Source organism: Pyrus communis, chromosome 1 (genome assembly GCF_963583255.1).
Source record: "Pyrus communis chromosome 1, drPyrComm1.1, whole genome shotgun sequence".
Classification (NCBI taxonomy): domain Eukaryota; kingdom Viridiplantae; phylum Streptophyta; class Magnoliopsida; order Rosales; family Rosaceae; genus Pyrus; species Pyrus communis.
Genome location: NC_084803.1, coordinates 19,795,984 through 19,809,446, shown reverse-complemented (window position 1 = coordinate 19,809,446; position 13,463 = coordinate 19,795,984). Strand labels below are relative to the sequence as shown.

At 31.8% G+C, this 13,463-nt stretch overlaps 1 long non-coding RNA gene across 8 annotated transcripts; it reads left to right on the top strand.

The window, feature by feature from the left end:
* The first annotated feature begins 546 nt into the window (after positions 1 to 546).
* LOC137733432 (uncharacterized) lies at positions 547 to 12,258 on the top strand. Of its 8 annotated transcripts, none has more exons than XR_011068484.1 (10): positions 547 to 974; positions 1,420 to 1,513; positions 1,786 to 1,901; positions 2,007 to 2,108; positions 2,411 to 2,480; positions 3,339 to 4,524; positions 5,554 to 5,626; positions 10,831 to 10,894; positions 10,992 to 11,057; positions 11,304 to 12,255. It is a non-coding gene; the product is annotated as an uncharacterized lncRNA (long non-coding RNA). The 8 variants fall into 8 exon arrangements; XR_011068479.1 differs by lacking the exon at positions 547 to 974 and adding an exon at positions 1,065 to 1,315 and having other exon boundaries at positions 11,304 to 12,254; XR_011068483.1 differs by lacking the exon at positions 547 to 974 and having other exon boundaries at positions 1,065 to 1,513; positions 3,356 to 4,524; positions 11,304 to 12,258.
* The last annotated feature ends 1,205 nt before the right edge of the window (positions 12,259 to 13,463 follow it).

Here is a 13,463-nt window from a genome sequence, read left to right as displayed (position 1 = left end):
ATGACCAAGGTTGTTCAAAATGATTTGGACGAGTTCATCATCGTCCACAAGCTTACCAGCTAAAGCCAAATTGTCAGCAATCGCATTCATCTTATCAAGATAATAATAACATAAAGGTTATCCAATAAAAACTGCTGACCAAGTAAACAAACTCAAGAGTTTGTACTGAAGAGGATTCACGACTTAGTCTTTCCGTTGCATTTTAACAGCTTAACAAAGTACACTGCCAGATTTAATAATTAATATATGCTGTTACCAAACATGTTGTATATGTAAACCTTCTGTCTCCCAAACATGTTGATATTATTCGGAATAGAATTTTAATTTAGTTATATATATATATATATATGTGTGTGTGTGTGTGTGTGTATATATTTAAAAAAAAAAAAAAAAAAAAAAACCATTAACAAGTAATCCTAATGTGAGTGGATTGGATTAGAAAGATGCAAAAATAGTACTTCCAGATCTATTAGGTGTCCAATTCTTTTGCTCTACTTGGCGTTATTTTGGTACAAATTATATATACTAAAACTCAGTTGATGAATGCTGTTCATTAACAGTGATTTGACGATTTTGCCCCTGCTTGGTCTGTTTAATTTCAATTGCGCCATGTTTTACACGTGTTTGTCATCGGTGAAATGGAAGCAGGCTGAAAAATCTGGGGTGTTCCCCCTGCTTCCTTGCTCTTCTTTTCCTCTTCTGGACTGTTCTTTTCCATCGACTTCTCTGTCACTATCTCGCAACCAGCTACAACACCGATTCACCCTCCATTTCTCCCGCTTCACCTCCGTGGGTTCCGTAAGATGCTGGAAGCATCTTTCGTTTCTTTCTTTCTTCTTTTTCTCTTCCACCTCTTCCTTTGCCGAAGCAACTAAAAATCAAAAACCTACTCGCGGCTTCTTCCTCCCGATTTCGGAGCTTCTCTCTCTTCCACTCTCTCTCTCTCCCCTCCATTGAAGCACCTCCATACACATGTATCGTTTCTCCCGTAATTATATATTTAATTATTTGAAAATTAGTTCTTCTGTGTAAAATTCTTAAGCTTTTGATTACCTGCTATTTTCTACGATATAGGATTTTTGGATAATTTCATGATTTAGTGATCCTACTAATGATATATCAAGTAGAATCAATATGAGGAATAGATTCTTCAATTTCGTAGCTTCCAAGCCTAGACAAGAGATCATATTCGCGGTTTTTGCGTTTGTTTATGTTTGATTTGCACCGATTTTGGTTGGATCTATTTCTGATTTTGTTTTCCGTTTGAGCACCGGTTGTTTTTGCATCGCTGGGAAGTTAATTTTCTACAATTGAGGTATGTTTTGTAACTACTGTGTTTTGATTTTTATTCAGTGTTTTGATTAATTTTGGATGGAATTGTAACCGTTTGGTTTTGGGTTGACTCTGTTCCTATGCTAGAGTTTCCCTGGCTAAGAGGATATTTTGCGGTTTGGTTCCTTGCTTGGTCAGTCTCACATTTACCGAACGTTCCGGCGGTCCTATTATTTTTTGGGTAAGTTTTTTCTCTTTTTATTTTTTCCTGATTTGACAACTCCTTGGTTGGTGTTTGATTAAAATGTGTGTGTAATTTTTTCGAAGAATTACTGGTGAGATGGATTGACAAGATTCTTGAGTGAAAATAGGCATTTTAGTGCGGTTAAACAGAAATATAGAGCTTTATTGTAAGAAAGTTATGGACGATTTAATCAAATTAATTGTACTGATAGAGATATGAATGAGCCTAATGTTTATTCTTTTCACTCAAACATCATTATACCATTACAGAAAATCAGGAATTTGAACATCAGCTTGCGACTTCGCCATAGATTTGAACGCCACCAGCTTTGATGCAGTCCTTGGAGACACCCCTCCTTTTCCATAGTCTAATTCTTCACTCACTGGTCAGCTTTTCTAATTTCTATGTAAACCATTGATTTTATTTGGGAAATAAATGGAACCCCTTATGTTTTTGCTTAAAGTATTGATCTTTGAGTGTTACTCAGTAGATATTAGATCGATTGGAGGTTACCCATTTGAAAAAGAAGATAGATCACATGGATGATGGATCATGTGAGTTTCTCCAATTATTTGAGATCACATGGAAATATGTAAGTTGTCAGAACTAAAATGATCTGAAAGCTTATTGAGAATTGTTGTAATTTGCTTTTCATTGTAGCGTTACTTTCTTAAACTGATTAGAGCTAAAGATTTGCTAATTCCTTAGCATTCAGTGCATATGCTTATTAATGTTTGTTTGTTATCTTAGAGGCATATGGTGGTTTAGTTGCACCCTAGACACATGCAGCTAAAGGCTGACCCCAAATTGTTCCTCCTGAAATGATGTTGTGCTTATTTGTAAATTTTGTTGCTCATCTGCAATTCACCTTTTGTCTCTTGATATCTTTTACAGGTGCAAAACGCCATAGAGTATTTAAACATCATCGGGGCCTTGGATGAGAATGAGAATCTGACTGTTTTAGGTGGGGAGAGATTTATTATTCTTTTAATATTTCAATTATGCATTGTGATGCTTGCAACTCTTTGTAATGGTTGAGAGTTTAAATTTGAAATCATTAGCCTAATGCAGTTTAAATCACTACAGTTTAAATGCAGGTTGTTATATAGAGCTTAGGATTTAGGTTTTCCAGTTCAATCAAAGCTAATTAGACAGAATCCTGAATTAATTAAATGTGGTGTCTTCCTTTCTCCTCTGTTTCTTTTGTTGTTGGGTGAAAGTGAGCATGGGTTTATGATAACCTATTTAAAAGGAAAGCTGTAGAGAGAGAGAGGGTAATAAAGCAGGTGCATATAGGGACTCAAAAGTTAAGGCATACTGACAGAAAAATGCACAAATCGGTATGGTAAAAATGAAAAAAAATGAAAAGAAAGTGAACCCAATAGAATATAGAAAATGACGTGTTCATCCAGTGGAAAAACCCATACGTGGTGTTTATTTTTAGACAAGATGGGAAGATGTAAACAGTTGGAGGTCCATACCAGTTTCCAAGTTCTTTATTAATGTGAATGTTTATGTTATTCTGATTAGGAACTTAAGTGAATAAATCGTTTTCGAATTTGTAGACAAATAATTGCGTACAAAATAATGAACTCTGTTAAACAAAAATAATTGCTTACAGTAGAGAATAACTATAAACATTATTGAAGTATACATTTAAATATTTTTAATTTATATAAATAGATAGGTTGCTATTGCATTCTGTGCCTAAATCAAATCACTAACTTGAACCATGCTCTTTATTTGGGAACTCTATGTATTTCTTATTTGAATTAGTATGGTTTGTCTTTCAATTTGATTTCGTGTGATTTCATTTTGATAGATATTTCAAAATTTTAGAAAACATATGCGGTTTGATCAATTAAGGCCAACCTGATTTACAGAGGTCTGATTAGAGGTACACTACTAATTACCTCACTTTTCTCCCAAGAGTATGCTGCTATTTCCGGAAGAAAAAGATTAGCTTGGTTTGATGTCTTATTTGAATTGTGTAGATTTGGTTTGATCTCTTAATTTGTGTTGTGCAAATTTTGTATGAATTAATTTGGGTTGGGTAGAGGAAGCAAATAATTTTTTTGTCAAGAAACGGTTCGTTTCAAATTATTCATTACAACTTTGCACCAACTGTTTTTGTTATGCCTAACAGTTTTAAAACCCGCAGCATCGCGCGAGCTCCTTTGCTAGTTATATATACTAAAACTCAGTTGATGATCACTGTTCATTAACAGTGAAATGGCGAAATTGCCCTCTATTTCTTCTTGGTTCTCCGTTCTATTCTTTTCTCGATGCAGTGAAATGGCCTTTTTGCCCATGTTGGGCACGGGTCCATCATCCTACTTCTTTAGCCTTCAATTAGGTTTTTTATTCCCCTTACCCTTTTGTTGGCTTCTCTCTCGCCGATCTCTGCTTCGATCCATCTTATTTTGCGTTATGTTCTTCTAAAATCTTGCGTTCCTCTCAAATCCTCTGTACTTTATTTCACAAAATATTCATGAAATTGGCCTCTGAAGTTTTATCCTTTGTTCTAAAATCCTGCGGTTCTTATTTTTGGTTTTTGGGGATTTCATTTGCGATCTCCGTTTTCAAAGAAGTTGTGCATCCCTGTGAACGTAGATTTGTTGACGTTCTGTGGAAACTCATAAAATTGGTTTCCAAGGTTTTATCCTCAACTTGCAATTGCTAGGAAGACTTTGTGTCTCTTTTTCCATCTGTCATACCGAAGTTGTCGCCGGATTTTTGACGAATATTCAGCCCAGCTTAGGAACGGCCTGTTTTCAGGTTATTGTGCGATAAATTCTATTGAATCCAGGTGCGTTTTATAACAGCTGTGTGTGTGTGTGTTTTTTTTTTTTGGATTTTTATTGATTTGAATGAACGAAACCCTAACGGTTTGGTTTTACGGTGAGTTGTAGTGTTTTCGAGGCTTTGCCGGCAAAAAGCGAATTGTGCCTTTGACATCCTCTGTTGAAAAATCTGAAATTTGGCAGCAACTGGAACCGTTGTTTTGGGTATGGTTTCCGTGCCTCCACTTCTTCATTATTCTGTATGCATTTCTTATTTAAATCATTGGAATTTGTGTGAATTGATTTCGATGGATATCTCAAAATTTGAGAAGGCAGTTGTGCTTTTATCAAATGTTTCTTCGCTTTGTGTGATTTCATTTAAATGGATGCCTCAAGTTTTTTTTATACTCATTTGTGATAATCATGCCTGCTTTTTCCATTGCTATAAGTTTTTTAGTATTATTGCACTCCTGGGGAGACGAAATTGATATTAAATGTGGATCACAAATTTGGGTGTGTATTAGAAGAGAAATATTGGTTCTCCTCTCTTTCCGAATTTATTAATTGGGTCCCTCTCTCTCTTTCTCTCATAATTGGTGGGTTAGAGCAGGGGATTAGGGGATTGGTGTCTTGGATGCAAGAACTGACCAACAACTAAAATTAACAAATTTGCAGAGGTGGAGTTGTTTGGGAAAGCTATTGTTTTCATTCAAGAAATTATTTGGGGTCTTTTGCTGACTTTGTAATCTCCAAATTCTCAACAATGTAGTTAGCAAAAGGAGGGTGTTGTGGTAATTTCCTGAGTAAAATTATGAGTGGAAAGAAACCTTCGTTTTGGACCTTCTCCATGGGATCTAAAACGTATCATTCTAGGGAAGAAATTGGCAATTTAGTGTTAGGGTTTGAGATTGATAAAGTAAATTTTGGATTGGGTTTCCTTGCAATGGCCAGCAACACCATTTTGAATAACTATTTGTATAGTATGATTGTTTTTTAATTCCATTTTTTTTGTTACTGTGGAATGTTGATTACTGGTTTTGGATCGCCTATTTGTTTTTTAATGTATTTGCTCAAAGAAATTATACATATGTGAAGCATCGAGCTATTATGGTTGCTATGGTTGTAATACTTATGGTTAAAACGTTACATGCAATGGAGAAATGAGACTTTGTTTGTTTTTATGAAATTAACTATATTTATTAAATTCAATTTACTTTTCTGAGCTAATGATAAGTGATCATTTTTTTTCAACAGGATTTGAAAAGCAATTAGTTATTCTGGTTTCTAAGCTGTTTGTTTCTAGCTTCCAAAACGCTCTCTGCTCAAGGTTAGTAATTTAAACTTCTGGAATGATTTAATTGAAAGTTTAATTATATAGTTTTCTATAGTTTAAGTCAACTTTCGTTTACTGTTTATATTAGATGAGAGCTATATTGTTTTTGCATATGTTTCGTGTCTTAATTGATTTTTTTTTTTTTTTTAAAATCTATTTTGCAGTTGTTTGTTTTTCAAATAACAGTAACAGTTTGTTTCCATCATGTCTAAAAAGCCTATAACTGGTCAAACAAATGATACTATAAAGCGAAAACAAAATATCACTGATGACAAATATGATAATACATTGTTTGAGCATAATCATCAATCAAAAAGTGTGTAGAACTACTTATATCCATAATTCTCAGTGCTCCACCAGCAGACCTTCTGCTGAGCACTGCGCCATTGAATGTGTTGATGATGAAATGCTAGATGTGACCCCACTTGAAAAGAAATTGTACGCACGTCATCGAAAAGGGAAAAACGTTGTTAGTTTGTCAAATAATGCTCAAAACAGAGTTAAAAAAACCTTTGCTGGTGACAATTGTAATCTTATGAATAAGGGTCAAGCCTTCTTCCAAAAAAATAGAAACGGTACGTTTTAAATTCTGTACATCATTAAGTTTTAACTTTAGCATTTACTTAATTGTATGTTGTGATTATATATATATATATATATATATATATATATATATTGTTTTTTTGGCATGTGTATTTTTGTAGGGGTTGTGAAAGATTATGCGGACTTGGGTGATAAGAGTTATAAATGTGTTGATTGTGGTGCATATTTTTGGTTAAAAGAGTCACTTAAAACAAAGTTGGAAAAAAAATCAACCCATTTTCACTCTTTGTTGTCAACAAGGAAAAATTAAATTTTCAACTCCAAAGCCAACGCCGATTTTTTTAGATTCCTTGCTTGATCCGAATGGAGGTCAAAAAAGTTTATCATTTCGAGAAAATATTAGAGCTTATAATTCTATGTTTTCATTTACTTCAATGGGAGCGAAAGTTGATCATTCAATTAATGATGGGTCAAGTCCTTACATTTTTAAAATTAGTGATCAAGTTTATCATTTGATGGGATCTCTTTTACCCGCTAATAATGAGTCCAAAATTTGCTCAGCTATATGTTTATGATACATATAATGAAGTACAAAATCGTCTTAAAGCTGTTGATTGTGATGGAAAAAATTTAAGACTTGATTCAAAAATTGTAGAAAATCTGATTAAAATGTTTGATGAATCAAATGAGTTGGTCAAACATTTTCGAACGGCAAGAGATGGTCTCATCTCTTTGAAAATGATAGTGTCAGGAAGACAACCAAATGATGGCAAGCAATATGACCGACCAACAAGTGATGAAATAGGTGGTTTAATAGTTGGTGATATAGGTCTGTCCGACTCTAATAGAGATATCATTATAGACTCTAAAAGTGAAGGATTAAAACGTGTTACAAAATTGAATCCAAAGTTTATGGCTCTTCAATATCCTATTCTTTTTCCGTATGGTGAAGATGACTATAGACCAGATTTAAAATGGAATGAAAATTATAAAGGTCCAAAAATGAAAAGACAAAGAGTGCCTATGAGAGCTTATATAACTTATCAAATTCAAGAAAGAGAACCATTTTAACTACATTGTTAAAAGGAGGTAGACTTTTTCAACAATATTTGGTAGATTCTTATGCAACACTTGAAGAAGATAGATTGGATTACATTAGACAAAATAAAAAAATTTGAGAAGTGAAGTTTACAAAGGAATTTACAATGCAATATCAAGAGGTGATAATGATGCAAGTAGTTTGGGACAAAAAATTGTGTTGCCTGCTTCATATACAGGAAGTCCTAGATACATGATTAACAATTATCAAGATGCTATGGCTATCTGTAATGAACATGGACATCCTGATTTGTTCATAACATTTACATGTAATGTAAAGTGGCTAGAAATTATGAGAGAATTTGCAAAAAAATGGGGATTCAAACCTGAGGACAGACCTGATATAATTTCCAGAATATTTAAAATGAAACTTGATGATATGCTTGACTTCATCAAATCTGGAAAGCCTTTTGGAGAAGTTGAAGCGAGTACCAAAAACTCATTTTTCTCCTTACCGTAATTTTTTCATTTTTTTGCTTCATAAAACTAACTTCTTTTTTTTTTTTTTTTTTTTTTTTAAGGGTTTTCTTCTATTTTCAATATTTTTGCAAACAGATGTTTGTACAATTGAATTTCAAAAAAGAGGTTTACCTCATTCTCATATGTTAATATGGCTGAAATCAAATTTCAAGTGCTACATTGCATCAGATATAGATTCTATTATTTCAGCTGAGTTGCTAGACAAATTTGTCAATCCTCAACTTTATGAAATTGTTAATCAATTCATGATTCATGGTCCATGCGGTCATATTAATCAAAATTCTCCTTGCATGCGGAAAAATAAGTGTTCCAAAAACTTTCCTAAACCATATAAAAATGAGACAATTTTTTAACCTAATGGTTTTCCAGTTTATAGGCGTCCTGATGATGATACAAAATTTGTTTTAAAAAATGGAATCAAAATTGATAACAGCTTTGTTGTTCCTTATAATCCTGAACTACTTTTGAGATATAATGCTCATATAAATGTTGAATCCTGTTGTCAATCAATGCTTATAAAATATTTGTTCAAATATGTAAATAAAGGTTCATATAGAGCACGATTAATTCTTCAACAAGATCCAAATGATGAAATATTAACATATCTAAATTGTAGATACATATCACCCTACGAAGCTGTTTGGAGATTGTTTCAATATTCTATACATCATAGAGAACCTTCTGTGGAACGATTGCCAGTACATTTATCGTTAGAGCAAAATATTGTTTTCAGTGGCGATCAATCATTGCAATCAATTATCAATCAAAATGCTTTTGAACATACAATGTTAACAAGTTGGTTTGAAGCTAACAAAATTTATAACGAAGCACGTTCACTAACTTATGCACAGTTTCCGTCAAAATTTTTATATGATGCATGGGAAAAAAATTTGGAAACCAAGAAAACAAAAAGGTTCAATAGGTAGAATAGCATATGTGCATCCAACATCTGGTGAATTATATTATTTAAGAATGCTTCTGAATTTGAAAAAAGGTGCATTAAACTTTGATGATATAAAAACTGTTAATGGTGTTGTACATAATTCATATCATGTTGCATGTAAATCATTAGGATTGTTAGGCGATGATAAAAAATGGATTGAAGCTTTGTCAAATGATGTAAATGTAGCATCATCTGCTCAATTGAGACTATTGTTTGTTACAATAATTTTATTTTGTGATGTAGCAAATCCTCAAATTCTTTTTGATAGTCATTGGGAAAACATGTATGATGATATTTTGTACAAATTACGAAAAACTTTTGCAATTCCTAATATGATTGTACCACAAGATGAATTAAATTTTTTTGTCTTATTTGAGCTAGAATTGCTTTTTAATAATGCATCAACTTCTTTAGACAAATATAATTTACCAATGCCTGATGCAAGAAAAATGTTAGAAATAAAAAATAGACTTTTAAGAGAAGAGTTAAATTATGATTGTGAAGAATTGTAAAAAAAACACAGACTTTTAAAATCGCAACTTAATGAAGGTCAAAAACATATCTATGATTGTGTTATAGATACTGTAAATAAAAGAAAAGGACTATTTTTTGTCTACGGTCATGGAGGTACTGGAAAAACTTTTTTATGGGATGCTATAATAAGTAGACTTAGATTTGAAGGAAAAATTGTTTTAGCAGTGGCATCATCCGGAATAGCATCGTTGTTATTACCAGGTGGTAGAACAGCTCATTCTAGATTTAAAATTCCCTTGGTTATTACTGATTCTTCAATTTGTCCAATAAAAAAGAAAACTCATCTTGCTGGATTAATTGAAAAAACAGATTTAATTATATGGGATGAAGCACCTATGATTCATAAACATTGTTTTGAAGCATTGGATAAATCACTTTCTGACATTTTGTCACATTTACATGGTTCACAAAATAATATCCCATTTGGTGGTAAACCTGTTTTATGAGGTGGTGATTTTCGACAAATATTACCTGTTATACCTGGAGGAACCAGAGAAGATATAATAAATGCTTCTCTAAATACTTCTTATTTGTGGTCACATTTTAAAATTTTTCATTTGAAAGAAAATATGAGGTTGTCAAGAAATGGATTAAGCAATGAAGAAAAGAAAAAAATCAATGATTTTGCAAACTGGATTTTACAAATAGGTGATGGAAAAATTAGTGATATAAATAATGAAGATAATCAAAATGACAAAGACACATCTTTGATTGAAATACCTAAAGATTTGATAATTAATTCTTCTGGAAATCTGATTTGTTCAATCTTTCGTGCAACTTATCCCAATTTTGAAATTTCTTTTGACAATTTTGTTTATTTAAGAGAACGTGTTATTGTAACACCTCGAAATACAACTGTTGCAGATATAAATAATTATATAATTGATTTGTTACCTGGAGAACAACATGTGTTTCTAAGTTATGATTCTTTATGTTCTTCAAATGGAAATATCGAAAATCTAGAAACATTTTATCCTGTTGAGTTTTTAAATAAACTGGATTTCAATGGTTTACCTACACATAACCTAATTCTAAAAATAGGAATGCCAATTATGCTGTTACGAAATTTAAATCAATCTTTAGGTTTGTGTAATGGAACTAGATTAGTTGTTACTCAATTATATAATAGAATTATTGAAGCTAAAATACTTGTTGGAAACAATATTGGTCACAAAGTTTTTATACCAAGAATCACTCTTACAGCAACTGAAAGTAGGTGGCCTTTTATTTTAAAAAAACGTCAATTCCCGATCAGACCATGTTATGCAATGACTATTAACAAAAGTCAAGGACAATCTTTGAAACAAGTTGGTTTATATCTTCCTGAACCTATTTTTACACACGGTCAATTATATGTTGCATTATCCAGAGTGACATCAAAAGAAGGTCTAAAATTTTTAATAGGAGATGGAGAAAATAATGTAAACAACTATACTGCAAACATAGTATTTAAAGATGTGTTACAAAATTTACAATCAAATTGTTAGTTTATTTCTTTATATATTTGTTGGATACAATTAAGGCAACTGTGTAATGCTGTTTAAACATAGTTTGAAATCATTGCTAACCATTGTAACTATGTAATTTTTATGTATGCAAGATGAACAGTGCAGTCATTGCAAAGTCGAGATAGAAAGCAACATTGCTCCATGTCGGAAACAAAGGTTAGATTTATTCTATTTGATAGCTTCAATATTGTTATTCATTATATTGATCCGATTTGATATCATCGAGATGTAATGCATCTCATTGAATTTACAGGCAAAAGATTTATGATCTCTATGTGAGTAAAATCAAATTGGTCACACTCACATATAGCAAACTCAGGTTAGCTTCATTGCAACTAACTTTTTTTTTTTTTTTTACTTTGCGTAAATAAAAAATTAATAAGTTTCAGTCCAACTTGATAATTTCTTGGAAATTCTTGAATTGGTCATTTTCTTAATCCTCATGATACATATCAATCTTATTTAATAATGAAATAACAGACTTATGTTAGCTAAAGTCAAAACAGAAAACTATTTCTTTTACCCGTCCAGTTTAATAAATCAAGTTTACATAATTGGTGTTCAGGTGTGCAATAAGGTATTAAAAGTTCGTTTAATATTAACAGAGGTACATATACAAGGATTATTGGCTATACCTTAAACACTAAAGCTTACACCACAATGGTAAGGATCAATGGTATGTGAAAAAATTCAGAGTTTATTAGCTTTCTTTCATTAACGTTTTACATTTCAATTCGATCTTTACTAACCTTTATCTTCAGTGGAATTGGCTGATACCAATATATATAGACTTTTTCCTTTTCACTTGGTTTGAATATATGACCAAATTACTAGCCTGCCCATTGAGGGGTTAAGTTAGACATCCAAAAATATGAGTGAAGACTCCCTCACAAAAAATTTACCCACTCCATCTCTTGATAAAGCCAAAGAACACCTTAGCAATAGGAAAATTGTTAAATCTATCATCATTCTCATTATTCATTAGTTAGCTTAAATAATTCACCTATTCTTAGGGTGTTCTTTGGTTTAGTTAAGGCATGTGAAGAGAGTACATATTTGGTCTGACCATCTCAATTTATACTTTTGGATGTCCATCTTAAACCACTTAGCGAACAGCTGAGGAATTAGCCATGCGCTTATAGCAGGTCAAGAGAAGAAAGTCTTTGTCTATAAATTGGTATTAGCCAATTCCTCTGAAGAGAAAAATTGGAAATGATGATTATTTCACTAAACGGGCTATATCTGATCCATCTATCAACACCCCCTTCTTTCCATTTTTATAATAAAAATAGTGCGAAATTCACTTGGATATCTTTTTAGGCCATATTCTCAGATTTAATGCATTTTACATTGTGGTCTTCAATTTGCTTCAGTTCATTTCATTAAATTTGGTTACTATTTTGACTCTGTATGTAGTCATTTAGTGATGATTCACTTAGAATTTACCAATCATTCTAATCAATATCAGACATAAATTCTACTTTTTACAATGCTTTTCCAATGTTTGAACGTCACATCATTTCATTTTCTGACATGATACATCAATTTCCATCTTTGCTATTTTCATGTGTATAACAGTACTTTAACTGATCTTTGTCCGTAAATTTTTACTAATTTTAATTCTACTTTATCATTTTGGCCAAATTGTTCTATAATTTTAACTTACTTTTAATTTCTTGATATCCAGGTGGTTTACATACTTTTTAACCATAGATCACATAACTTACATTTACAATTATATTGTTTCAATTGTTTATATAATTTTTCTTTTGTTCCCTGTAACATGGTCTCATAGTATGCTTTACTGGTATTGAATATAATTGGACAAACTGCTATGAATCTATTATTTCCAATTTAAACACTTCTGATAACTTAGAGGTTCATTTGTTAGTTCAAATTTATGCAACAAATGTATAAACCAAGATCTATAATTTTTGTATTTATCTATTTTCACAAAGTACTACATCACCAGTTCAGAATGTTTATTTTAAGTTTCTATTTCTTTTTTTTCTTTTTTTTTTTTGCTTACATTAATTTTGGATTGGTTTTTTTCAATTTTTGTCCCATGTTGTTTTCAGTGATGTTGTAGCTTTAAAAACACAAGTTTCTGGTTTATATTTAGTGACAAAACAGTTTTTGTTTGGTTAAAATAGGGGGAACAATAGAGTTGTTCATCACCGTTTCACTATGAACTTTGAATCAACATTCAAAATCTAATGTAAAAAACTGGTATCTGCTTCTTTACAATTTTCTATTTATATGTTATTGCAATCACGATCTCATTTTCAAAGTTCTTTGAACTTTGACCACATTTAGTTATGCTGAAATTCTTCTTGCCACTCATAACAATTACATTCCGTCTCTTCACTAGATAAATTTTTAGGTCTTGCTGAAAAGCACTTGCACCCTTCCAACAGATGAAAACTGTGCACGTAAGCAAAACTTTTTACATCAACTCTTGCTTGATTAGTGATTCTGGTATAGCTGATTGATGTGAATATCAATTGTATGGTTTGTGTTGCTCAGTTTATGCTCAATACAGTGTCATCTACAGGATCCCTTCATATATATTAGAAGTCTTAGTAAGATTTGCGCCAACTATTTTTGTTATGTGGAAGTTAAAACCTTTTTTTACGGTTGTAAATAGAGTCCCATGTATATGTAAATAGTGTATATACATATTATAACTTTCTACGTATTTTATACAGTTTTAAAACCCGCAGCA